Source organism: Paramisgurnus dabryanus, chromosome 23 (assembly GCF_030506205.2).
Source record: "Paramisgurnus dabryanus chromosome 23, PD_genome_1.1, whole genome shotgun sequence".
Classification (NCBI taxonomy): domain Eukaryota; kingdom Metazoa; phylum Chordata; class Actinopteri; order Cypriniformes; family Cobitidae; genus Paramisgurnus; species Paramisgurnus dabryanus.
The window spans coordinates 28,293,913-28,321,589 of record NC_133359.1 but is presented as its reverse complement, the minus strand read 5'-3'; the positions used below and the strand labels follow the sequence as shown (position 1 = coordinate 28,321,589).

The window sequence follows — 27,677 nt, the reverse complement described above, 5'->3', positions numbered from 1 at the left end:
AGTTTACTTACGAATGTGTAAGCTATATTGTTATTGTTTGTTAATAAATTGTTGAATATAACTGGCTATAATAAAGACCTGGGGCGGCAGTGGCTCAGTGGTTCATGTAGGTTGTCTAGAAATCAGAAGGTTGGTGGTTCAATCCCCGGTTCCACCTGACCAAGTGTCGGGGTGTCCTTGAGCAAGACACCTAACCCCAGCTGCTCCCGACGAGCTGGATATGGTGCCTTGCATGGCTATATAAATGCAGTCCATTTGCCTTTTTTTTTTTTTAAAGAGCACCTATTATGAGATACACGTTTTTAAACATCCTTTTGTGTGTAAGTTTGTATTAGTACATGCTAACGATATTCAAAAAGTACATACCTCAAAGAAAACGATGACGCGAGTTATCGTCTGTAACGTTCGAGGACTACAAAAAACACTCGGATTGTAGGCAACAGTTTACTTCCTGGGATTGGTGACGTAGATAAGACCAACATTATCATAGTTCAGCCCTCTCTGCTTTGCTTGGGTACGCCCTCAAAGACGAGGGTGGAGAGCGCTGAGTCAGAAGAGAGCTAAAATGGCGGAGGTTGGGAGTCCCTGCTTTGACCCTGTTTGCAAACTCTTGTTTCATTGTTTAAGCGATTAAATCTCTCGAGTAGACGCTGTCTCTTTAGATGCAAGGGCAAAATAGCACTTTATGGACGTACACAGAGGACATCATGTTTAATACGGTTCCGGAAAAATCCAGTCAGAAGTTGTTCACGGAGTTTTCACAATAACTGCTTCTCATGAACCGAAGCTGCGCTACGTCTCCTCCTGAAAGTTGGATTACCGTGCACTTCTGGATCACAGGCTGTAAGTATTCATGTTTATTATTTGCCTTTACTGTAAGTTACGTTACCGGTAACCGGAGATTAACATAATGTGTAGAGCTCAGATATATATCTATGTGTAGAGCTAAGCTTGCAAGCTAATTGTGTTGTGTTGTAATAATGTATTTCATAAACAACGTACCATATTTACACACGTGTATGTTGAATTATGCAGACTATCGTTTTTATCGATGTTTATTTAGACGTGTTTACAAACTTGCTAAGCTGTTCTAGCTAAACTGTTACCGGTAAAGTTTGTTCTCATGATCAAACTCAAGTCAAGAAACTCTAAGTACAGATGATTTGTTTAAAGTTATATGTATTTTACTGTTGTATTTACTTGAAGCTTTCTTAGATTTTGAAACGAAGTAAACACGTAATGTGTGTTGCTAATGTTGGGCCATGTAATATGTAATACATTTACGTTTTAATGAATAGTCTAACGATTTATAGTCGTTGTACTCTATTGTTATAATATGTCTTTTTGACTGAATACATGTTTGTTTTATTTGTCTATATCCTAGATTCGCAGCTGGACACATCCTTCTACACTGTATGCAAACATGCAACATCATTACACACAGTACAAGGAGTCAGACTGGCATATGAGGAGCAAAGGTGTGTAACACACATGATGTATTTAGCTAGTGAAACCACTACCAGTCTTAAATGTATAACTGATGATGACAAAGTTTTTTCTCTGCATAATCATAGGAACCCAGGCAGTAGCATCGTTTCACAATGTTTCCATCACCATCATCAGTGGATGCCTTTGCCGTCCGTAGCCTGAGATTTCAGATTTGCAGCAAAAAATGTGACTTTCCCATTTATTGGAATGCTGTGCAGGTATTTAAGTATTTTAGTAACTGTGTTAAATAAAGTACGGTAGTATTTACTTATATTAGGTTATATTTTTACAGGTTGTACCTTGCAGCCATCCATTACAATGTCACCAAGCCGTAACAAAAGCAGGAGAGGGAAAGTACAAGGCTATGTTCCCAAAACACACAAATGACATACCGTCAGGGGGCGGAGTGGGACCCAAAAATCTACCGGGAAATTTCATAGACCACCAGCCCTCCATGGTCAAAAAAAAATAAGCAAATGCTGAAATCTAAAATTACAATAAAATGACTGCACAACAACATGAAATACCAAGTGTAATAACTATTATTTAAAAGATCTTAAAGTCAACAACAGTTCCCTAGTTTTAGGTAAGATTAAGCTTACTATGGTTGCAAAGCAGTTGCTTATAAAATTATTAAGCCTGTTTGGAGAGAGATGTTTTATGTGACAAAATGTCAGTCATCGTGTGATAACGAAAATATAACGCAACTTACATGTTCTGAGCAGGTGTTGTCAGTGAACAGGCTGTAAACTGTTGGCTAAGTTACATACACTCGTGAAAAACTGATGCTGATTATCTGGGAAACATTCTCTAACAGCAGTCAAGTTGTCATTGTTTGTGTCAAAGATGTGCATTTGTTGTAACATTAAAACAGGAGATCAGACTTACTCTGTGCTGCTCAAAGTGATGCTCGGAGCTCCATTCCTCGATGGATGTGCGAGGCTATGCTTTTTATTGGTTGTTGCGTTAAATCTTACCCAGATACAACAGTCCTATTTTCTGATTGGCTATTGTGTAGCCTCTTTCTTTATTTTTTGATTGGCTGATAGAACTCCAGGGGAGACGGGCTTGATAGAGAGAGCGGTGCGGCCAGATACATTTTGAGCGCTGAAGCATATTAAATATATGATAAATAGGTTTTAGTGTGGCCGGAGTGCACGACTAAAGACTGAAAGCACGGCTATTACCAGACCCGCCTTCGCGGCCTTAAAACACTACCGGCCCACCGGGAAAAGTCCCGACTTTCCCGATTGCCACTCCGCCCCTGCATACCGTAAGCAGTAATGTTTTATTTCAAATACATTCATAATTAAAAACTTAATGTATGAAGCAGGGAAATAAATTATCAAAACAAAAGATTTATTGACTGCAATATTTCTACAGTTATGTGGAGGATGTGAACAGGCTTGTGTTTGATGAGGTATTTGAAGATAAGCTGAAGGAAACCCCGATTCCAATGGACCTGGCATCACAGTTTGAGAGACCTTCAAAGGAGGACGTGATTGCATGCCATCTTCAGTGCAGGGGTCGTCGGAAGCCAACATTCCGATCAGGAAGCTCCAAGCATATCTGGAGAACAACACACGACAGGATGATAACCCTAAAGTGTCATCTTAGATAGCATCAGCTGACAAAGCTTTGATATGCCATTTATCTGAATAGATAGCTGTAAGAAGTGAATTGAACAATTTTTGAAAGAGCACAATATGGTTACTAAAGTATGTTTATTTGTATATTGTTTAACATTTAAATATATATTTGTAATAAATAAACTTTTGACTGACTACTATATTTTCTTTAAAGTTACATCTTTTGTTCTTTTGGGTACTTTGTTACTATAATGATACTTTAGTGTTATTGGTTTAAAAATGTAATAAAACTTACTCTAGTCCTGCACCTCAAAGGCTTATAGTCGGTACAATAAATGTTCTGTGTGTAGGGATTTAGACAATTTGTGCAAAACCTGGATGATGAATCACGCAGGTAAGAGGCCCTGGAACCTGTTGCATTCTCCTTAAAACCTAATAAGTAAAAACATAGCACAGTCTTTCATAATAAAGTTTACCATAGTAAAATAATGTAGAACTAACATTCATTTCAATTAATACTTTCTTTGTGCTACATTTTGTGTTTCCATATAGTTTGCACAGTAATAGAGTATGTAAGCAGTATTTTATAATTAAGTTTACTATAGTAAAATAATGTAGAAATTACCAAGTGAAATCGTTTTATAATCATTTCAACAAATACTTTATATGTGCTACATTTGGTGTTTCCATATAGTTTGCACATTAATAGAGTATGTAAGCAGTCTTTTATAATAAATTTTACTATAGTAAAATAATGTAGAAATTACCAAGTGAAATCGTTTTATAATCATTTCAACAAATACTTTCTATGTGCTACATTTGGTGTTTCCATATAGTTTGCACAGTAATATAGTATGTAAGCAGTCTATTATAAAAATTTTACTATAGTAAAATAATGTTAACAAGTGAAATAGTTTTATAATCATTTCAACAAATACTTTCTATGTGCTACATTTGGTGTTTCCATATAGTTATGTAGTACGTTATAATTACCTTTTGGATGTCTTTGCAACACATTTTCGTCTTCGTTTAGCATTCTGGCAGAGCTAAGGACACCTAAAAAAGTTAAATCCAATCGCATTCATTGACGGAGATCGTTTATATCGTAACGGCCTACTGAACTCTCTGGATCGAGCTTGAAGTGGTAAGGCAGTACAGACACCATCGTTTATAGAGAAATATAGCGCTTGTTTACGTTGCCTGTGACTCTCAGTCAGAATCTGTGTCAACCCACGCGTAGTCAGGGGCGTAACCTTTCAAACACACGCCGAACCCAGTTGACCAATAACAGTTGAGTAGTCATCTGACCAATCCGATTACACTAGACATTTTGGGAGGCGGAGACAGGAACTAAACCGAGCGTTTTCCAGACAGTGGGAAATCGGTGAGGTATGTAAGCAATTTATAAGACTCACAATGCATTAGTTCAAGTTTTAATAACATGTATGTACTATGGGATATTGCAATAACGTGCTAACGTGCCAATTTATTAGCATAATTGGTGCTCTTTAAATAAACTTGAACAATAAGTCTCTACATCTTCTAATTCTGTCGTCATCCCTCATATTTATCACAAACAATATAATAAAGGCCTGCAGCGCTCATGCAAAAAGTAATTGCGGAACCACAACAACGCAAATGTAGCATCTTGTCACACTATATCATTACTTGTTGGCAAAAGTATTAAACTACTGCCAAAGTTAAACTGTTTTAAAGTAACTGCATTACCATCAAGCTACAGAAAAATGTAGTAGTTTAACTACGCCCCAAAACTGGTTAAGCATTATGTGCACACGCATTTACTGTCAGTATACAGATTGTATTTCAAATTGCAGCAACATGGTTTCTGTTAAACGCTTTCCAAGAAGTTCTCTCCACTATCATGGCATTGACCAAGCTATAACCCTTATCAAAGATGCCAGTTGCAGTGCTCGGTTGGCAAAGTAGACATCACTTCTGCATTTAAAGTGATACTCATTCACCCGGATTCATGGCATTTGTACACCATACATTGATACTAATTTATTGTAGCTGCAAAGCATCCAAAGATTTCTGATATGCTATCAGAACAGAAGCAATTTGTTGATAGAAATGGTTTTGGATCGGTATCGACAGATACTCACTCAAAGTTGTGGTATCGACATCGGTATCAGACAGGAAAAATAAATACCTTCCGGTAGTGTGGGATTTTTATGTTGTTTTATTAATCAGTATGTTATGTTATAATCCATATGTGCCATTATGCGTTTTGTGCTGAGATATGTGAGAGATTGTTTGTGTGAGTGGAAAGGCTGTTCCAGTTGGGGGTAGGAACAAAGCCCTGAAGAGAAAACACACAGAACAGATGGTTTCAATAAACAAGTCGTTTGCTTTATAACTATGTTATATTTAGAGAAAGTGAAAATTAGTATGTTTAACTAATGAATGCATTTAACCAATTCATGAACAATGGAGTACTGTTGTGTTGTTGAATAATTATGTTTTACATATTTACTGCCTACATTTCATGCTGATTGCTAAAAGTGTTAAAGTTACAAAGATGTCCAAATAAGGACTGTGGAAATTGATTTTGTTCCATTTTTATATTTCTTTAATTGATCATTTTATTCTATAAACATTGTGTGTTTCATATATGCACTGAGCTATTATGTAGAAATGAGGTGTTTATGTTTGAGAGTGGAGAGTTACCAGTTTTTGTGTGTGTGCTGTAAGGAGGATTAGCGAGGAATTTACGCCTGGTATAGATCAAGATAAGAGAGAGGCCTGAGGGGGAAAGCAAACAGGCAAATATGTCATTAACTAATGCTTTAATGTTCACAGGATAAAATGTGCAATGTATTTCTTACTTAATCAGTATTAATCATTGAATAATTGATGTAATAAATATAAGATGTTGTCTTTGATAAATTTGTATTAACCAATGAAATGAAGGTTGCATACAGAATAACTTAATGGGGGCAGGGCAGCTCAACCTTGAAGAAACAGAATCTCCTGTGTGTATGTATGTGTGTGTGTGTGTGTGTGTGTGTGTGTGTGTGTGTGTGTGTGTGTGTGTGTGTGTGTGTGTGTGTGTGTGTGTTTTCTTTCCTAACAGATGGTTTTTAATAATGATTAAAGTGTTTGCTTAGAAGTAGTATTGCAGTAAAAGATTTAATATGTGTTTATCTATCTAAAGAAGTTAATGTGTGCCTTATTACAGTGCATTGAAAATGCGCTGTACTGTTCTTACTGGGCTTTTTATTATTAGTGGTGCTTGCATTTATGCAAAGCATCACTATTACTATTGCTCAGGGATATTATTATTAGTGGTGCTTGCATTTATGCAAGGCATCACTATTATTATTGCTCATACTTATTATTAGTGGTGCTTGCATTTATGCAAGGCATCACTATTACTATTGCTCATACTTATTAGTGGTGCTTGCATTTATGCAAAGCATCACTATTACTATCTTGCATACTTATTATTATTAGTGGTGCTTGCATTTATGCAAAGCATCACTATTACTATCTTGCATACTTATTATTAGTGGTGCTTGCATTTATGCAAGGCATCACTATTACTATCTTGCATACTTATTATTATTATTAGTGGTGCTTGCATTTATGCAAGGCATCACTATTACTATCTTGCATACTTATTATTATTATTATTATTATTAGTGGTGCTTGCATTTATGCAAGGCATCACTATTACTATTGCTCATACTTATTATTTATAATTATTATTCTTCTTTTTCTGGACACTTTTTCGGCGCGTAACTCGTCCCGCACGGTTTAACGTAGTCCCACGAAAGAGGGCTCAAATCAACCGGATTATTGAGGAGAGGTGTGCTATGACTTTTATAAGGGATCGGGTGCAGGATTTCTGAAAGGGGGGCAAAAAACCACCCGAAAAATCCCATTGACTTAACATTGCGCCCAACTTTGACAGGTCATAGCTCCGCTAGAGGATTTTATAGAAACATGTGGGTTACAACATTTGAAGAGGGTGGTAGGCTCTGTAAGAACATGGATCACAATGGGGTGTAAGTTGTACCCCTGGGGTGTAAGAGGCACCCAAAAATTCCCATTGACTTATAATGGGGCAGGAAACATGCCCATATAAGGGAATAAAACAGTTCCAGATGGGATATCTTTGCTTTACAGTGTCATAGAGATAAGTGGGTGGGCTCATTTCACTCGGGCATCCAATCAGTCTCTCAGGATCATCCCAGAGCTATTAAGCCACGCCCCTAGCAACAATTTTGGGCACCCTAGCAACATCTCTCATAGACTGCCATTATAAAATGCCCAGATGGATATCTTTGCATCACACTTTCACAGAGACATGGGGGTGGGCTCATTTTACTCAGGCACCCAATCAGTCTCTCAGGATCCTTACATAGGTATTAAGCCACGCCCCTAGCAACCACTTTTGAGCACCCTAGCAACTTAAAATTCAAACAGTTATATCTCGGCATCAGAACATCGTAGAGACACGGGGGTTGGACCGTTTGACTCGTGACTCAGAGTGTAATCATTATGGGATGCCAATTTTTTCCCTAGCAACCAAATACAGTACCCTAGCAACAGAGTAAACAAAGCCTTATATCTCGGCAACAGAACATCGTAGAGACACGGGGGTTGGACCGTTTGACTCGTGACTCAGAGTGTAATCATTATGGGATGCCAATTTTTTCCCTAGCAACCAAATACAGTACCCTAGCAACAGAGTAAATAAAGCCTTATATCTCGGCATCAGAACATCGTAGAGACACGGGGGTTGGACCGTGTGACTCGTGACTCGGAGTGTAATCATTATGGGATGCCAATTTTTTCCCTAGCAACCAAATACAGTACCCTAGCAACAGAGTAAACAAAGCCTTATATCTCCGCATCAGAACATCGTAGAGACACGGGGGTTGGACCGTTTGACTCGTGACTCAGAGTGTAATCATTATGGGATGCCAATTTTTTCCCTAGCAACCAAATACAGTACCCTAGCAACAGAGTAAACAAAGCCTTATATCTCCGCATCAGAACATCGTAGAGACACGGGGGTTGGACCGTTTGACTCGTGACTCAGAGTGTAATCATTATGGGATGCCAATTTTTTCCCTAGCAACCAAATACAGTACCCTAGCAACAGAGTAAACAAAGCCTTATATCTCAGCATCAGAACATCGTAGAGACACGGGGGTTGGACCGTTTGACTCGTGACTCAGAGTGTAATCATTATGGGGTGCCAATTTTTTCCCTAGCAACCAAATACAGTACCCTAGCAACAGAGTAAACAAAGCCTAATATCTTCGCATCAGAACATCGTAGAGACACAGGAGTTGGATCGTTTTACTTTTGGCTTGGAGTATAATCATATATGTTCCCCAGAATTTTGCCACGGCAAGCACCACTCACATTTTCTTCAGGAAATGTACCTATCTAGTTATTATTATTATTCTTCTTTTTCTGGACACTTTTTCGGCGCGTAACTCGTCCCGCACGCTTTGTCGTAGACCCATAAATTAGGGCTCAAATCGACCGGCTTATTGAGGAGAGGTGTGCTATGACTTTTATAAGCGATCGGGTGCAGGATTTCCGAAAGGGGGGCGAAAAACCACCCAAAAAATCCCATTGACTTAACATTGCGCCCAACTTTGACGAGTCATAGCTCCGCTCGAGGATTTTGTAGAAACATGTGGGTTACAACACTTGAAGAGGGTGGTAGGCTCTGTAAGAACATGGATCACAATGGGGTGTAAGTTGTACCCCTGGGGTGTAAGAGGTGCCCAAAAGTGCCCCAATGAAAAGTCAATGGGGCAAAATCCCATAGACTTACCATTGCAAAAATTTTGACGGGTCATAGGTCCGAGCCAGGATTTCATAGAAACATGTGGGTTACTAAATTTGAAGAGGGTGCTAGACTCTGTCAGGACGTCCCCCACAATGGGGTGTAAGGTTACCATAGCAACCATTTTGGGCACCCTAGCAACCTATACCATAGACTGCCATTATAAAATGCCCGGATGGATATCTTTGCACCACAGTGTCATAGAGACATGGGGGTGGGCTCATTTTACTCAGGCATCCAATCAGTCTCTCAGGATCCTTACAGACTTACTAAGCCACGCCCCTAGCAACCACTTTTGAGCACCCTAGCAACATAAAATACAAACAGTTATATCTCGGCATCAGAACATCGTAGAGACACAGGGGTTGGACCGTTTTACTTGTGACTAGGGGTGTAACAATTGGGCACATCATTGGCCACTCCCAAGCCACGCCCCTAGCAACCAAATTTGAGCACCCTAGCAACCGAATAAACAAAGCCTTATATCTCCGCATCAGAACATCGTAGAGACACGGGGTTTGGACCGTTTTACTTGTGACTCGGAGTGTAATCACTGGGCACATCATTGGCCACTCCCAAGCCACGCCCCTAGCAACCAAATACAGTACCCTAGCAACAGAGTAAACAAAGCCTTATATCTCCGCATCAGAACATCGTAGAGACACGGGGGTTGGACCGTTTTACTTGTGACTCGGAGTGTAATCACTGGGCACATAATTGGCCACTCCCAAGCCACGCCCCTAGCAACCAAATACAGTACCCTAGCAACAGAGTAAACAAAGCCTTATATCTTCGCATCAGAACATCGTAGAGACACGGGGGTTGGACCGTTTTACTTGTGACTCGGAGTGTAATCACTGGGCACATCATTGGCCACTCCCAAGCCACGCCCCTAGCAACCAAATACAGTACCCTAGCAACAGAGTAAACAAAGCCTTATATCTCCACATCAGAACATCGTAGAGACATGGGGGTTGGACCGTTTGACTCATGACTCGGAGGGTAATCACTAGTGGATGCCAATTTTTTCCCTAGCAACCAAATACAGTACCCTAGCAACCGGATAAACACAGCCTTATATCTCCACATCAGAACATCGTACAGACATGGGAGTTGGATCGTTTAACTTTTGGCTTGGAGTATAATCATATATGTTCCCCAGAATTTTGCCACGGCAAGCACCACTCACATTTTCTTCAGGAAATGTACCTATCTAGTTATTATTATTATTATTATTCTTCTTTTTCTGGACACTTTTTCGGCGCGTAACTCGTCCCGCACGCTTTGTCGTAGACCCATAAATTAGGGCTCAAATCGACCGGCTTATTAAGGAGAGGTGTGCTATGACTTTTATAAGCGATCGGGTGCAGGATTTCCGAAAGGGGGGCGAAAAACTACCCAAAAAATCCCATTGACTTAACATTGCGCCCAACTTTGACGAGTCATAGCTCCACTCGAGGATTTTGTAGAAACATGTGGGTTACAACATTTGAAGAGGGTGGTAGGCTCTGTAAGAACATGGATCACAATGGGGTGTAAGTTGTACCCCTGGGGTGTAAGAGGTGCCCAAAAGTGCCCCAATGAAAAGTCAATGGGGCAAAATCCCATAGACTTACCATTGCAAAAATTTTGGAGGGTCATAGGTCCGAGCCAGGATTTCATAGAAACATGTGGGTTACTAAATTTGAAGAGGGTGCTAGACTCTGTCAGGACGTCCCCCACAATGGGGTGTAAGGTTACCATAGCAACCATTTTGGGCACCCTAGCAACCTATACCATAGACTGCCATTATAAAATGCCCGGATGGATATCTTTGCACCACAGTGTCATAGAGACATGGGGGTGGGCTCATTTTACTCAGGCATCCAATCAGTCTCTCAGGATCCTTACAGACTTACTAAGCCACGCCCCTAGCAACCACTTTTGAGCACCCTAGCAACATAAAATACAAACAGTTATATCTCGGCATCAGAACATCGTAGAGACACGGGGGTTGGACCGTTTTACTGGTGACTAGGGGTGTAACAATTGGGCACATAATTGGCCACTCCCAAGCCACGCCCCTAGCAACCAAATTTGAGCAACCTAGCAACCGAATAAACAAAGCCTTATATCTCCGCATCAGAACATCGTAGAGACACGGGGTTTGGACCGTTTTACTTGTGACTCGGAGTGTAATCACTGGGCACATCATTGGCCACTCCCAAGCCACGCCCCTAGCAACCAAATACAGTACCCTAGCAACAGAGTAAACAAAGCCTTATATCTCCGCATCAGAACATCGTAGAGACACGGGGGTTGGACAGTTTTACTTGTGACTCGGAGTGTAATCACTGGGCACATCATTGGCCACTCCCAAGCCACGCCCCTAGCAACCAAATACAGTACCTTAGCAACAGAGTAAACAAAGCCTTATATCTCCACATCAGAACATCGTAGAGACATGGGGGTTGGACCGTTTGACTCGTGACTCGGAGGGTAATCACTAGTGTATGCCATTTTTTCCCTAGCAACCAAATACAGTACCCTAGCAACAGAGTAAACAAAGCCTTATATCTCCGCATCAGAACATCGTAGAGACATGGGGTTTGGACCGTTTGACTCGTGACTCGGAGGGTAATCACTAGTGGATGCCATTTTTTTCCCTAGCAACCAAATACAGTACCCTAGCAACAGAGTAAACAAAGCCTTATATCTCCGCATCAGAACATCGTAGAGACACGGGGGTTGGACCGTTTGACTCATGACTCGGAGGGTAATCACTAGTGGATGCCATTTTTTTCCCTAGCAACTAAATACAGTACCCTAGCAACAGAGTAAACAAAGCCTTATATCTCCGCATCAGAACATCGTAGAGACACGGGGTTTGGACCGTTTGACTCGTGACTCGGAGGGTAATCACTAGTGGATGCCATTTTTTTCCCTAGCAACCAAATACAGTACCCTAGCAACAGAGTAAACAAAGCCTTATATCTCCGCATCAGAACATCGTAGAGACACGGGGGTTGGACCGTTTGACTCGTGACTCGGAGGGTAATCACTAGTGGATGCCATTTTTTTCCCTAGCAACCAAATACAGTACCCTAGCAACAAAGTAAACAAAGCCTTATATCTCCGCATCAGAACATCGTAGAGACACGGGGTTTGGACCGTTTGACTCGTGACTCGGAGGGTAATCACTAGTGGATGCCATTTTTTCCTTAGCAACCAAATACAGTACCCTAGCAACAGAGTAAACAAAGCCTTATATCTCCGCATCAGAACATCGTAGAGACACGGGGGTTGGACCGTTTGACTCATGACTCGGAGGGTAATCACTAGTTAATGCCAAGAGGTGTTAAGCCACGCCCCTAGCAACCAAATGCAGGACCCTAGCAACAGAGTAAACAAAGCCTTATATCTCCACATCAGAACATCGTAGAGACACGGGGGTTGGACCGTTTGACTCATTACTCGGAGGGTAATCACTAGGGGGTGCCATTTTTTTCCCTAGCAACCAAATGCAGGACCCTAGCAACAGAGTAAACAAAGCCTTATATCTCCGCATCAGAACATAGTAGAGACACGGGGTTTGGACCGTTTGACTCGTGACTCGGAGGGTAATCACTAGTGGATGCCATTTTTTTCCCTAGCAACCAAATACAGTACCCTAGCAACAGAGTAAACAAAGCCTTATATCTCTGCATCAGAACATCGTAGAGACACTGGGGTTGGACCGTTTTACTTTTGGCATGGAGTATAATCATAAATTGTCCCTTGAATTTTGCCACGGCAAGCACCACTCACATTTTCTTCAGGAAATGTACCTATCTAGTTATTATTACAGTGCATTGAAAATGCGCTGTACTGTTCTTACTGGGCTTTTTATTATTAGTGGTGCTTGCATTTATGCAAAGCATCACTATTACTATCTTGCATACTTATTATTATTATTATTAGTGGTGCTTGCATTTATGCAAAGCATCACTATTACTATTCCTCAAAGATATTATTATTATTATTCTTCTTTTTCTGGACACTTTTTCGGCGCGTAACTCGTCTCGCACGGTTTGGCTTAGTGCCATGAAAGAGGGCTCAAATCGACCGGATTATTGAGGAGAGGTGTGCTATGACTTTTATAAGCGATCGGGTGCAGGATTTCCGAAAGGGGCGCGAAAAACCTCCCGAAAACGTCCCATTGACTTTACATTGCGTCGAACTTTGGCAGGTCATAGCTCCACTCTAGGATTTTGTAGAAACATGTGGGTTACAGCATTTGAAGAGGGTGGTAGGCTCTGTAAGAACATGGATCACATTGGGGTGTAAGTTGTACCCCTGGGGTGTAAGAGGTGCCCAAAAGTGCCCTAATGGAAAGTCAATGGGGCGAAAATCCCATAGACTAACATTGCCAAAAAAATTTGACAGGTCACAGGTCCAAGTGAGGATTTCATAGAAACATGTGGGTTACTAAAATTGAAGAGGGTGCTAGACTCTGTCAGGACGTACCCCACAATGGGGTGTAAGGTTACCCTAGCAACCGTTTTGGGCACCCTAGCAACATCTCCCATAGACTGCCATTATAAAATGCCCAGGTGGATATCTTTGCAGCACAGTGTCATAGAGACATGGGGGTGGGCTCATTTTACTTAGGCATCCAATCAGTATCTTAGGATCCTTAAAGACTAACTAAGCCACGCCCCTAGCAACCACTTTTGAGCACCCTAGCAACATAAAATTCAAACAGTTATATCTCGGCATCAGAACATCGTAGAGACACGGGGGTTGGACCGTTTTACTTGTGACTAGGGGTGTAACAATTGGGTACATCATTGGCCACTCCCAAGCCACGCCCCTAGCAACCAAATTTGAGCACCCTAGCAACCGAACAAACAAAGCCTTATATATCCGCATCAGAACATCGTAGAGACACGGGGTTTGGACCGTTTTACTTGTGACTCGGAGTGTAATCACTGGGCACATCATTGGCCACTCCCAAGCCACGCCCCTAGCAACCAAATACAGTACCCTAGCAACAGAGTAAACAAAGCCTTATATCTCCGCATCAGAACATCGTAGAGACATGGGGGTTGGACCGTTTTACTTGTGACTCGGAGTGTAATCACTGGGCGCATCATTGGCCACTCCCAAGCCACGCCCCTAGCAACCAAATACAGTACCCTAGCAACAGAGTAAACAAAGCCTTATATCTCCGCATCAGAACATCGTAGAGACATGGGGTTTGGACCGTTTGACTCGTGACTCGGAGGGTAATCACTAGTGGATGCCATTTTTTTCCCTAGCAACCAAATACAGTACCCTAGCAACAGAGTAAACAAAGCCTTATATCTCTGCATCAGAACATCGTAGAGACATGGGGTTTGGACCGTTTGACTCGTGACTCGGAGGGTAATCACTAGTGGATCCCATTTTTTTCCCTAGCAACCAAATACAGTACCCTAGCAACAGAGTAAACAAAGCCTTATATCTCCGCATCAGAACATCGTAGAGACACAGGGGTTGGACCGTTTGACTCATGACTCGGAGGGTAATCACTAGTGGATGCAATTTTTTTCCCTAGCAACCAAATACAGTACCCTAGCAACAGAGTAAACAAAGCCTTATATCTCCGCATCAGAACATTGTAAAGACACGGGGTTTGGACCGTTTGACTCGTGACTCGGAGGGTAATCACTAGTGGATGCCATTTTTTCCCCTAGCAACCAAATACAGTACCCTAGCAACAGAGTAAACAAAGCCTTATATCTCCCCATCAGAACATCGTAGAGACACGGGGGTTGGATCGTTTGACTCGTGACTCGGAGGGTAATCACTAGTGGATGCCATTTTTTTCCCTAGCAACCAAATACAGTACCCTAGCAACCGGATAAACACAGCCTTATATCTCCGCATCAGAACATCGAAGAGACACGGGAGTTGGATCGTTTTACTTTTGGCTTGGAGTATAATCACTAGTGGATGCCAATTTTCTCCCTAGCAACCAAATACAGTACCCTAGCAACCGGATAAACACAGCCTTATATCTCCACATCAGAACATCGTAGAGACACAGGAGTTGGATCGTTTTACTTTTGGCTTGGAGTATAATCATATATGATCTCCAGAATTTTGCCACGGCAAGCACCACTCACATTTTCTTCAGGAAATGTACCTATCTAGTTATTATTATTATTATTATTATTATTATTCTTTTTCTGGACACTTTTTCGGCGCGTAACTCGTCCCGCACGCTTTGTCGTAGACCCATAAATTAGGGCTCAAATCGACCGGCTTATTGAGGAGAGGTGTGCTATGACTTTTATAAGCGATCGGGTGCAGGATTTCCGAAAGGGGGGCGAAAAACCACCCAAAATATCCCATTGACTTAACATTGCGCCCAACTTTGACGAGTCATAGCTCCGCTCGAGGATTTTGTAGAAACTTGTGGGTTACAACATTTGAAGAGGGTGGTAGGCTCTGTAAGAACATGGATCACAATGGGGTGTAAGTTGTACCCCTGGGGTGTAAGAGGTGCCCAAAAGTGCCCCAATGAAAAGTCAATGGGGCAAAATCCCATAGACTTACCATTGCAAAAATTTTGACGGGTCATAGGTCCGAGCCAGGATTTCATAGAAACATGTGGGTTACTAAATTTGAAGAGGGTGCTAGACTCTGTCAGGACGTCCCCCACAATGGGGTGTAAGGTTACCATAGCAACCATTTTGGGCACCCTAGCAACCTATACCATAGACTGCCATTATAAAATGCCCGGATGGATATCTTTGCACCACAGTGTCATAGAGACATGGGGGTGGGCTCATTTTACTCAGGCATCCAATCAGTCTCTCAGGATCCTTACAGACTTACTAAGCCACGCCCCTAGCAACCACTTTTGAGCACCCTAGCAACATAAAATACAAACAGTTATATCTCGGCATCAGAACATCGTAGAGACACGGGGGTTGGACCGTTTTACTTGTGACTAGGGGTGTAACAATTGGGCACATCATTGGCCACTCCCAAGCCACGCCCCTAGCAACCAAATTTGAGCACCCTAGCAACCGAATAAACAAAGCCTTATATCTCCGCATCAGAACATCGTAGAGACACGGGGTTTGGACCGTTTTACTTGTGACTCGGAGTGTAATCACTGGGCACATCATTGGCCACTCCCAAGCCACGCCCCTAGCAACCAAATACAGTACCCTAGCAACAGAGTAAACAAAGCCTTATATCTCCACATCAGAACATCGTAGAGACATGGGGGTTGGACCGTTTTACTTGTGACTCGGAGTGTAATCACTGGGCACATAATTGGCCACTCCCAAGCCACGCCCCTAGCAACCAAATACAGTACCCTAGCAACAGAGTAAACAAAGCCTTATATCTCCGCATCAGAACATCGTAGAGACACGGGGGTTGGACCGTTTTACTTGTGACTCGGAGTGTAATCACTGGGCACATCATTGGCCACTCCCTATCCACGCCCCTAGCAACCAAATACAGTACCCTAGCAACAGAGTAAACAAAGCCTTATATCTCCACATCAGAACATCGTAGAGACATGGGGGTTGGACCGTTTGACTCGTGACTCGGAGGGTAATCACTAGTGGATGCCATTTTTTCCCCTAGCAACCAAATACAGTACCCTAGCAACAGAGTAAACAAAGCCTTATATCTCTGCTTCAGAACATCGTAGAGACACGGGGGTTGGACCATTTTACTTTTGGCTTGGAGTATAATCATAAATTGTCCCCTGAAATTTGCCACGGCAAGCACCACTCACATTTTCTTCAGGAAATGTACCTATCTAGTTATTATTATTATTATTATTCTTTTTCTGGACACTTTTTCGGCGCGTAACTCGTCCCGCACGCTTTGTCGTAGACCCATAAATTAGGGCTCAAATCGACCGGCTTATTGAGGAGAGGTGTGCTATGACTTTTATAAGCGATCGGGTGCAGGATTTCCGAAAGGGGGGCGAAAAACCACCCAAAAAATCCCATTGACTTAACATTGCGCCCAACTTTGACGAGTCATAGCTCCGCTCGAGGATTTTGTAGAAACATGTGGGTTACAACATTTGAAGAGGGTGGTAGGCTCTGTAAGAACATGGATCACAATGGGGTGTAAGTTGTACCCCTGGGGTGTAAGAGGTGCCCAAAAGTGCCCCAATGAAAAGTCAATGGGGCAAAATCCCATAGACTTACCATTGCAAAAATTTTGACGGGTCATAGGTCCGAGCCAGGATTTCATAGAAACATGTGGGTTACTAAATTTGAAGAGGGTGCTAGACTCTGTCAGGACGTCCCCCACAATGGGGTGTAAGGTTACCATAGCAACCATTTTGGGCACCCTAGCAACCTATACCATAGACTGCCATTATAAAATGCCCGGATGGATATCTTTGCACCACAGTGTCATAGAGACATGGGGGTGGGCTCATTTTACTCAGGCATCCAATCAGTCTCTCAGGATCCTTACAGACTTACTAAGCCACGCCCCTAGCAACCACTTTTGAGCACCCTAGCAACATAAAATACAAACAGTTATATCTCGGCATCAGAACATCGTAGAGACACGGGGGTTGGACCGTTTTACTTGTGACTCGGAGTGTAATCACTGGGCACATCATTGGCCACTCCCAAGCCACGCCCCTAGCAACCAAATTTGAGCACCCTAGCAACCGAATAAACAAAGCCTTATATCTCCGCATCAGAACATCGTAGAGACACGGGGTTTGGACCGGTTTACTTGTGACTCGGAGTGTAATCACTGGGCACATCATTGGCCACTCCCAAGCCACGCCCTTAGCAACCAAATACAGTACCCTAGCAACAGAGTAAACAAAGCCTTATATCTCCGCATCAGAACATCGTAGAGACACGGGGGTTGGACCGTTTTACTTGTGACTCGGAGTGTAATCACTGGGCACATAATTAGCCACTCCCAAGCCACGCCCCTAGCAACCAAATACAGTACCCTAGCAACAGAGTAAACAAAGCCTTATATCTCCGCATCAGAACATCGTAGAGACACGGGGGTTGGACCGTTTTACTTGTGACTCGGAGTGTAATCACTGGGCACATCATTGGCCACTCCCAAGCCACGCCCCTAGCAACCAAATACAGTACCCTAGCAACAGAGTAAACAAAGCCTTATATCTCCACATCAGAACATCGTAGAGACATGGGGGTTGGACCGTTTGACTCGTGACTCGGAGGGTAATCACTAGTGGATGCCATTTTTTCCCCTAGCAACCAAATACAGTACCCTAGCAACAGAGTAAACAAAGCCTTATATCTCTGCTTCAGAACATCGTAGACACACGGGGGTTGGACCATTTTACTTTTGGCTTGGAGTATAATCATAAATTGTCCCCTGAAATTTGCCACGGCAAGCACCACTCACATTTTCTTCAGGAAATGTACCTATCTAGTTATTATTATTATTATTTTTATATCTGGACAAAATTTCGGCGCGTAACTCGTCCTGCACGGTTTGTCGTAGACACATGAATGAGGGCTCAAATTGACCGGTTTATTGAGGAGAGGTGTGCTATGACTTTTATAAGCGATCGGGTGCAGGATTTCCGAAAGGGGGGCGAAAAACCACCCCAAAAATCCCATTGACTTAACATTGGGCCCAACTTTGACGGGTCATAGCTCCGCTCGAGGATTTTGTAGAAACATGTGGGTTCTAACATTTGAAGAGGGTGGTACGCCCTGTAAGAACATACATCACATTGGGGTGTTAGTTGTACCCTTGGGGTATAAGAGGCACCCGAAATTTCCCATTGACTTATAATGGGGCAGGAAACATGCCCATATAAGGGAATAAAAAAGTTCCAGATGGAATATCTTCGCTTTACAATGTCGTAGAGACATGGGGGTGGGCTCATTTTACTCAGACATCCAATCAATTTATCAGGATAGTCCCAGAGCTATTAAGCCACGCCCCTAGCAACCACTTTTAAGCACCCTAGCAACATAAAATTCAAACAGTTATATCTAGGCATCAGAACATCGTAGAATAACGGGGGTTGGATCGTTTTACTCGTGACTCGGAGGGTAATCACTGGCCACATCATTGGCCACTCCCAAGCCACGCCCCTAGCAACCAAATGTGAGCAGCCTAGCAACAGAGTAAACAAAGCCTTATATCTTCGCATCAGAACATCGTAGAAACACGGGGATTGGACCGTTTTACTTGTGACTCGGAGTGTAGCAACTGGTCACATCATTGGCCACTCCCAAGCCCCGCCCCTAGCAACCAAATACAGTACCCTAGCAACAGAGTAAACAAAGCCTTATATCTTCGCATCAGAACATCGTAGAAACATGGCGGTTGGACCGTTTTACTTGTGACTCGGAGTGTAGCAACTGGTCACATCATTGGCCACTCCCAAGCCCCGCCCCTAGCAACCAAATACAGTACCCCAGCAACAGAGTAAACAAAGCCTTGTATCTCAGCATCAGAACATCGTAGAGACACGGGGGTTGGACCGTTTGACTCGTGACTCAGAGTGTAATCACTAGTGGATGCCAATTTTTTCCCTAGCAACCAAATACAGTACCCTAGCAACAGAGTAAACAAAGCCTTATATCTCAGCATCAGAACATCGTAGAGACACGGGGGTTGGACCGTTTGACTCGTGACTCAGAGTGTAATCACTAGTGGATGCCAATTTTTTCCCTAGCAACCAAATACAGTACCCTAGCAACAGAGTAAACAAAGCCTTATATCTCCGCATCAGAACATCGTAGAGACACGAGGGTTGGACCGTTTGACTCGTGACTCAGAGTGTAATCACTATGGGATGCCATTTTTTTCCCTAGCAACCAAATACGGTACCCTAGCAACAGAGTAAACAAAGCCTAATATCTTCGCATCAGAACATCGTAGAGACACGGGAGTTGGATTGTTTTACTTTTGGCTTGGAGTATAATCATATATGTTCCCCAGAATTTTGCCACGGCAAGCACCACTCACATTTTCTTCAGGAAATGTACCTATCTAGTTATTATATCTTATTATTCTTATGTCTGCACACTTTTTCGGCGCGTAACTCGTCCCACACGGTTTGTCGTAGACACACGAAAGAGGGCTCAAATTGACCGGATTATTGAGGAGAGGTGTGCTATGACTTTTATAAGAGATCGGGTGCAGGATTTCCGAAAGGGGGGCGAAAAACCACCCGAAAAATCCCATTGACTTAACATTGGGCCGAACTTTGACGGGTCATAGCTCCGCTCGAGGATTTGGTAGAAACATGTGGGTTATAACATTTGAAGAGGGTGGTAGGCTCTGTAAGAACATACATCACATTGGGGTGTTAGTTGTACCCCTGGGGTGTAAGAGGCACCCGAAATTTCCCATTGACTTATAATGGGGCAGGAAACATGCCCATATAAGGGAATAAAAAAGTTCCAGATGGAATATCTTCGCTTTACAATGTCGTAGAGACATGGGGGTGGGCTCATTTTACTCAGACATCCAATCAATTTATCAGGATAGTCCCAGAGCTATTAAGCCACGCCCCTAGCAACCACTTTTAAGCACCCTAGCAACATAAAATTCAAACAGTTTTATCTAGGCATCAGAACATCGTAGAATAACGGGGGTTGGATCGTTTTACTCGTGACTCGGAGGGTAATCACTGGCCACATCATTGGCCACTCCCAAGCCACGCCCCTAGCAACCAAATGTGAGCACCCTAGCAACAGAGTAAACAAAGCCTTATATCTTCGCATCAGAACATCGTAGGAAAACGGGGGTTGGACCGTTTTACTTGTGACTCGGAGTGTAGCAACTGGTCACATCATTGGCCACTCCCAAGCCCCGCCCCTAGCAACCAAATACAGTACCCTAGCAACAGAGTAAACAAAGCCTTATATCTTCGCATCAGAACATCGTAGAAACACGGGGGTTGGACCGTTTTACTTGTGACTCGGAGTGTAGCAACTGGTCACATCATTGGCCACTCCCAAGCCCCGCCCCTAGCAACCAAATACAGTACCCTAGCAACAGAGTAAACAAAGCCTTATATCTCAGCATCAGAACATCGTAGAGACACGGGGGTTGGACCGTTTGACTCATGACTCAGAGTGTAATCACCATGGGATGCCAATTTTTTCCCTAGCAACCAAATACAGTACCCTAGCAACAGAGTAAACAAAGCCTTATATCTCCGCATCAAAACATCGTAGAGACACGGGGGTTTGACCGTTTGACTCGTGACTCAGTGTGTAATCACTATGGGATGCCAAATTGTTCCCTAGCAACCAAATACAGTACCCTAGCAACCGTATAAACAAAGCCTTATATCTCAGAATCAGAACATTGTGGAGACACGGGGGCTGCACCGTTTGACTCGTGACTCGGAGTGTAATCACTAGTGGATGCCAATTTTTTCCCTAGCAACCAAATCCAGTACCCTAGCAAACGAATAAACAAAGCCTTATATCTCCGCATCAGAACATCGTAGAGACACGGGGGTTGGACCATTTTACTTTTGGGTTGGAGTATAATCATATATTGTCCCGAGAATTTTGCCACGGCAAGCACCACTTCACATTTTCTTCAGGAAATGTACCTATCTAGTTATTATTATATTTTATTCTTACATCCGGACACTTTTTTCGGCGATTAACTCGTCCCGCATGCTTTGTTGTAGACCCATGAAAGAGGGCTCAAATCGACCGGATTATTGAGGAGAGGTGTGCTATGACTTTTATAAGGGATCGGGTGCAGGATTTCCGAAAGGGGGGCGTAAAACCACCCCCAAAATCCCATTGACTTAACATTGGGCCCAACTTTGATGGGTCATAGCTCCGCTCGTGGATTTTGTAGAAACATGTGGGTTACAACATTTGAAGAGGGTGGTAGGCTCTGTAAAAACATAGATCACAATGGGGTGTAAGTTGTACCCCTGGGGTGTAAGAGGTGCCCAAAAGTGTCCCAATGAAAAGTCAATGGGGCAAAATCCCATAGACTTACCATTGCAAAAATTTTGACGGGTCATAGGTCCGAGGCAGGATTTCATAGAAACATGTGGGTTACTAAATTTGAAAAGGGTGCTAGACTCTGTCAGGACGTACCCCACAATGGGGTGTAAGGTTACCATAGCAACCATTTTGGGCACCCTAGCAACCTATACCATTGACTGCCATTATAAAATGCCTAGATGGATATCTTCGCACCACAGTGTCATAGAGACATGGGGGTGGGCTCATTTTACTCAGGCATCCAATCAGTCTCTCAGGATACTTACAGACTTACTAAGCCACGCCCCTAGCAACCACTTTTGAGCACCCTAGCAACATAAAATACAAACAGTTATATCTCGGCATCAGAACATCTTAGAGACACGGGGGTTGGACCGTTTTACTTGTGACTAGGGGTGTAACAATTGGGCACATCATTGGCCACTCCCAAGCCACGCCCCTAGCAACCAAATTTGAGCACCCTAGCAACCGAATAAACAAAGCCTTATATCTCCGCATCAGAACATCGTAGAGACACGGGGTTTGGACCGTTTTACTTGTGACTCGGAGTGTAATCACTGGGCACATCATTGGCCACTCCCAAGCCACGCCCCTAGCAACCAAATACAGTACCCTAGCAACAGAGTAAACAAAGCCTTATATCTCCACATCAGAACATCGTAGAGACACGGGGGTTGGACCATTTTACTTGTGACTCGGAGTGTAATCACTGGGCACATCATTGGCCACTCCCAAGCCACGCCCCTAGCAACCAAATACAGTACCCTAGCAACAGAGTAAACAAAGCCTTATATCTCCACATCAGAACATCGTAGAGACACGGGGGTTGGACCGTTTTACTTGTGACTCGGAGTGTAATCACTGGGCTCATCATTGGCCACTCCCAAGCCACGCCCCTAGCAACCAAATACAGTACCCTAGCAACAGAGTAAACAAAGCCTTATGTCTCCACATCAGAACATCGTAGAGACATGGGGGTTGGACCGTTTGACTCATAACTCGGAGGGTAATCACTAGTGGATGCCATTTTTTTCCCTAGCAACCAAATACAGTACCCTAGCAACAGAGTAAACAAAGCCTTATATCTCCGCATCAGAACATCATAGAGACATGGGGTTTGGACCGTTTGACTCGTGACTCGGAGGGTAATCACTAGTGGATCCCATTTTTTTCCCTAGCAACCAAATACAGTACCCTAGCAACAGAGTAAACAAAGCCTTATATCTCCGCATCAGAACATCGTAGAGACACGGGGGTTGGACCGTTTGACTCGTGACTCGGAGGGTAATCACTAGTGGATGCCATTTTTTCCCTAGCAACCAAATACAGTACCCTAGCAACAGAGTAAACAAAGCCTTATATCTCCGCATCAGAACATCGTAGAGACACGGGGGTTGGATCGTTTGACTTTTGGCTTGGAGTATAATCATAAATTGTCCCACGAAACTTGCCACGGCAAGCACCACTCACATTTTCTTCAGGAAATGTACCTATCTAGTTATTATTATTATTCTTCCAACCAAATTTCCGCAATTAATACGGCTTGAACCGCTTAACTTAGAAACTTCATTCAAACTCTCAAACGTGCGGACTATTCGGGAATAGTGTGCTATGACTTTTATAAGCGATCGGGGGTACGGTCTTCGCCCCAGGGGCGAAAAAGCAGCCGAAAAATCCCATTGACTTAACATGGAGACAAACTTTGACTAGTCGTAGCTCAGACCTAGAATTTCACAGAAACTTGTGACTTGCCACATTTGAAGAGGCTGGCAGGCTCTGTAAGAACATACCTCACAATGGGGTGTAAGTTGTACCCCTGGGGTGTAAGAGGCCCCCAAATTTCCCCATAGACTTATAATGGGGCAGGAATCATGCCCATATAACACTGCATGAAAAGAGGTGTATCCGTACTAGGAAACTCCTGTAAACACCACTGATTTTCGGAAGTATCTACTAGTTCCACTGAGGGTAAACTTCTAATTCCACCAAGTTAGGAAACTCCCGTAATGATACCAATTCGGATGTATCTTGCTGAGGGGATATTCCTGTGGTACATGCAGCCATTTGTTGCCATGGCAAATAATCCCATTGAAGATTTTGTCAGGGGACATTTTCACACCTACAGAGGTACTGGGATTTCACACCTTTGCACAATTCTAGTGTCCCCATTGGTGTTTAATCCCAACACTGATTGGTTGCTTTTAAAACTCCCTCCCAAAACTCTGACAACTATTGGGACACAACTTTGAAACTTTCCAGTTGAGATTATTTGATTGGTTACACTTTGTATTTAGCCCAACCCAAGCCCTCATAGTTTAGTGACTTGATTGGTTATTTGCCTGCTATGCAGATGGACTACAATCCACCCCCACTATATCCTACTATACACCCCCAAAAACCTTAAAAAAATAAAAACTTGAATTGAGTTTGAAATGTTTATTTAATAAAAAAAAAACTGAACAATCCACAATTGTCACAATCACAAAATAATATTACACATAAATATTAGAAGTTGCATACATAAACAATACTATTTAAACTTATAAATATACAGACAGAGAAAGCAATATTAGAGTAAAATAAAACAAAATAAAAGCAACAATGAAAACTAAATTCAAAGCAGTACAATGTAATGTAGCAGTGGCGGTTGCAAATTCAAAATAAGTGTTCGGAGTGTCATGTGTGTTGCTTGTGTTTTTAAAATGTTTTTGTTGCTTCATGTAAACCATGTGCATCACGTGTTTAGTCAAAACACGTGATGCACATACACGCACTCGACACGCAGAACACATATTTTGAAATTGGGAACCACACAAATGACGGGCTATATACATGTTGTGACAAACTTCGCATCGAGTGCTCACAAAAAACAAGTCACCAGCTGCCACTGTAATGTAGTAAATATCTAAATAAAATAAACAACAACTATATTGATCTTGCTTTAAGAAATCAGTCCTACACTGCAAAAAAATGACTCTCTTACATAGTATTATTGTCTTGTTTTTAGTAGAAATATTATTTAAATTAAAATGCTTTTTCTTGATGAACAAAATGACCTAAGAAAATAAGTCTAGTTTTAGACAAAATAAATAAACACACACACACTTTAAGTGAATTTGTGCTTAAAAACAAGCAAAAATATCTGCCAATGGTGTGAGAAAAAAATCTTACGTTTTCTTTTTTCATAAAAACTTAATTTAAGCACAATTTTCTCAATCCATTGTTAAGATATTTTTGCTTGTTTAGGCACAAATTTACTTAAATTGTATATTTTTGTCTAAAAACTACACATATTTTCTTAGGTAATTTTGCTCATCAAAAAAATACATCTTGATTTAAGAATTTTTAGTTTTTCTACTGAGACAAGATAAAAATCCTAAGTTAGAAAGTGATTTTTTGCAGTGTAGATTCAATAGCAGAGCTCTGTCTTGGAATTATTCAAACATTTCTCACTGTAACACTGTCATTTCTCACATTTAAAACCATTGAAGTTTTAAAACACATAGATTTGAGTACTGTGAACTTAAAAAAATTGAGTCACATGCAGTTATGCACTTATATTTAAGTTCACACTACCTAAATATAAGTGCATAATTGCACAAGACTTAAGTTCACAGTAGTTAAATGTATGTTTTTTAAAACTTAATGGTTTAAGGCAACCGATTTCCTTAAATGGTTTGAGTTAAGTTAACTGTTGTCAGCAAAGGTAAAGTTGATGCACCCTCATCTGGACAGACATCTCTTTGGAGCCCTTTGGAAATATAAAAGTACATATAAGTATTTGGCATAATACTAATACACATATACAGATACGCACGACAAATCAAATGACATAATTAAAGTTGTACATTTTAGAAAGTTTACATTAAACTGTACAAAGATACAACAATATATGATCAAAGAACTTCATAATATACATCTTCTTACTTCATTTTCTGTGTTGATGTCCTCAGAGTCTCTGTGTTGTTCTGCAGCTTCATTACAGTAGGCTAGTTCAATATAGTTGTCTATCAAACACAGAATAAAAAAAATAGAATCACATACATCATAACACATCTGTTAACCATTTAACCTCTTTAATTTAATAATTTCATTATTAAACTTACATCATTTTGGCCAGATTGCAGTGACATCAATTTCTTCAGTGTCTGGATCAGTCTGATGTTTTAGCTTTCACTGTTACTTCATTATATTTCTCTGGCAAACACAGAATTAAAAATTAAAATCACATATCACAATACATCCGTTTACTATTTAACATGTTTGATTTTAATTTAATGTAATCATTGAATGATTAAACATACATCATCTTTACCTAGAAACCTCTTCATCGTCCACAAAGTTGACCACAGTGTACATGACCTCTGTAAACACAAACATGAATAGGCTTCAAATTTAAAAAGATGAAGAACAGCAAACATATAACGTTAAAATATATTATGACTCCAAGCTTCGTTACAATTAGCATCTAGGTTCTCTCAAAGTCTTGAAAAATAAGCAGCATCTACCAGAACTAAAGCAATGAGCTTTTAATAACAAAAGATCATGTGCATCATTTAAAATAGCAGAGACACACTTGCTAGCTGCTAACATTTCCAACACACAAGTTACTGTTGCTTTGTTTGTTTTAAGCAAAGAACGTCTCATCTTGGCTTCTTTAAAGTTTTGTTTTTAAAAATTTAAACATCAAATTGATTCTTCTAACAGCCCGGTTTGAATGTTACTTCGCGTATTTTTAACCTCATGTTTACCGCTGTGTACCACGTATACCCTTAAAGTTTTACTGTTTGTGCTTTAAATTCAAACAGTTGTAGTATAAAGACAAAAACGAATCATAGTAAATAACATAATATGAACAAATAGGCAACCGATCAGCGTGATGCAGGCAAATGAATTAAATCAAACTTACCGTAATGTCGATGAGCAAACAAAGAGACCAACTCCATGCAGTAACGGTTCGCGATTTTGAATCTTCCCGTCAAGCCCATAGGTAAAGCGGTCGCACCTGAAGGCAGATGAGTGGGTGCAGGTGCATCCTGGGAAATGAAGTCCTTTGGCGTTGTTTCTTCTTGATCCTCTGCTCGCACTTAATATACTTTTTTATGATCCGCGTTTTCACACTATGCATTGTTCTTTATACTTGATAATTAATAAAAAAATAAAAATAAATGTTTTTATAAAGTTTATTACGTTGATAAAGCATGTTTAGTTGAAAAACATGTTAACAGTTATTTTGAATGATGCTCAGATTTTCTTAAATATAAAATCTTTGTGAATCAGCAACTTTCTTGATGAAATACAAAACTCTGTATAAACATGCCTCAGGAATTATGTCTGGGTTTAGTGGATTAACTGCCATACTAATCATTGGAAACATTTAACGTATACCTAAATGAATTTTTACTTAAATATAAGTAAATATAAACTAATACTGAGTTAAGACATGTAGCCTAATTAATTTATTGTAAATGATTGCATTAACTAACAATGAAAAACATGTCATGTTGTAGTTAATGATGACTCTTCAATAGTTTATGATTAGTACATGCCTTAACTCAGCATAAGTTCATGTTAAAGTAAAAATGCATGTATGTCTTTTTTCACTGTGATATATTGACCCTTATTATATTATAAAGTCTACATCTCTTTTATTTAAATTGATTGATTGAAGACAAACATTATAATATGTGGACTAACTTTGTACAAGAATGCATTATCATATGCTAAAAGTTACCTCCTCAGATAGACTAGAACATTGATTGGTACCCAAACATTTTCCTTACAAGG

General features: G+C 41.4%; 3 long non-coding RNA genes across 6 annotated transcripts; 1 reads left to right on the top strand and 2 right to left on the bottom strand.

The window, feature by feature from the left end:
• The first annotated feature begins 791 nt into the window (after positions 1-791).
• Positions 792-3,344, top strand: LOC135780882 (uncharacterized). Of its 3 annotated transcripts, none has more exons than XR_010545015.2 (5): positions 792-843; positions 1,385-1,478; positions 1,575-1,706; positions 1,781-1,881; positions 2,872-3,343. It is a non-coding gene; the product is annotated as an uncharacterized lncRNA (long non-coding RNA). The 3 variants fall into 3 exon arrangements; XR_010545014.2 differs by lacking the exon at positions 792-843 and adding an exon at positions 1,054-1,108 and having other exon boundaries at positions 2,872-3,344; XR_010545013.2 differs by lacking the exon at positions 792-843 and having other exon boundaries at positions 1,134-1,478; positions 2,872-3,342.
• On the bottom strand, positions 2,929-4,665 carry LOC135780883 (uncharacterized). Its single transcript, XR_010545016.2, has 3 exons — positions 4,071-4,665; positions 3,373-3,509; positions 2,929-3,057 (listed from the first exon to the last, which is right to left on the bottom strand). It is a non-coding gene; the product is annotated as an uncharacterized lncRNA (long non-coding RNA).
• A 20,549-nt stretch (positions 4,666-25,214) lies between these two features.
• On the bottom strand, positions 25,215-27,077 carry LOC135781702 (uncharacterized). Of its 2 annotated transcripts, none has more exons than XR_010545205.2 (5): positions 26,800-27,077; positions 26,195-26,254; positions 25,997-26,087; positions 25,818-25,897; positions 25,215-25,641 (listed from the first exon to the last, which is right to left on the bottom strand). It is a non-coding gene; the product is annotated as an uncharacterized lncRNA (long non-coding RNA). The 2 variants fall into 2 exon arrangements; XR_010545206.2 differs by having other exon boundaries at positions 26,206-26,254.
• Positions 27,078-27,677: the final 600 nt, after the last annotated feature.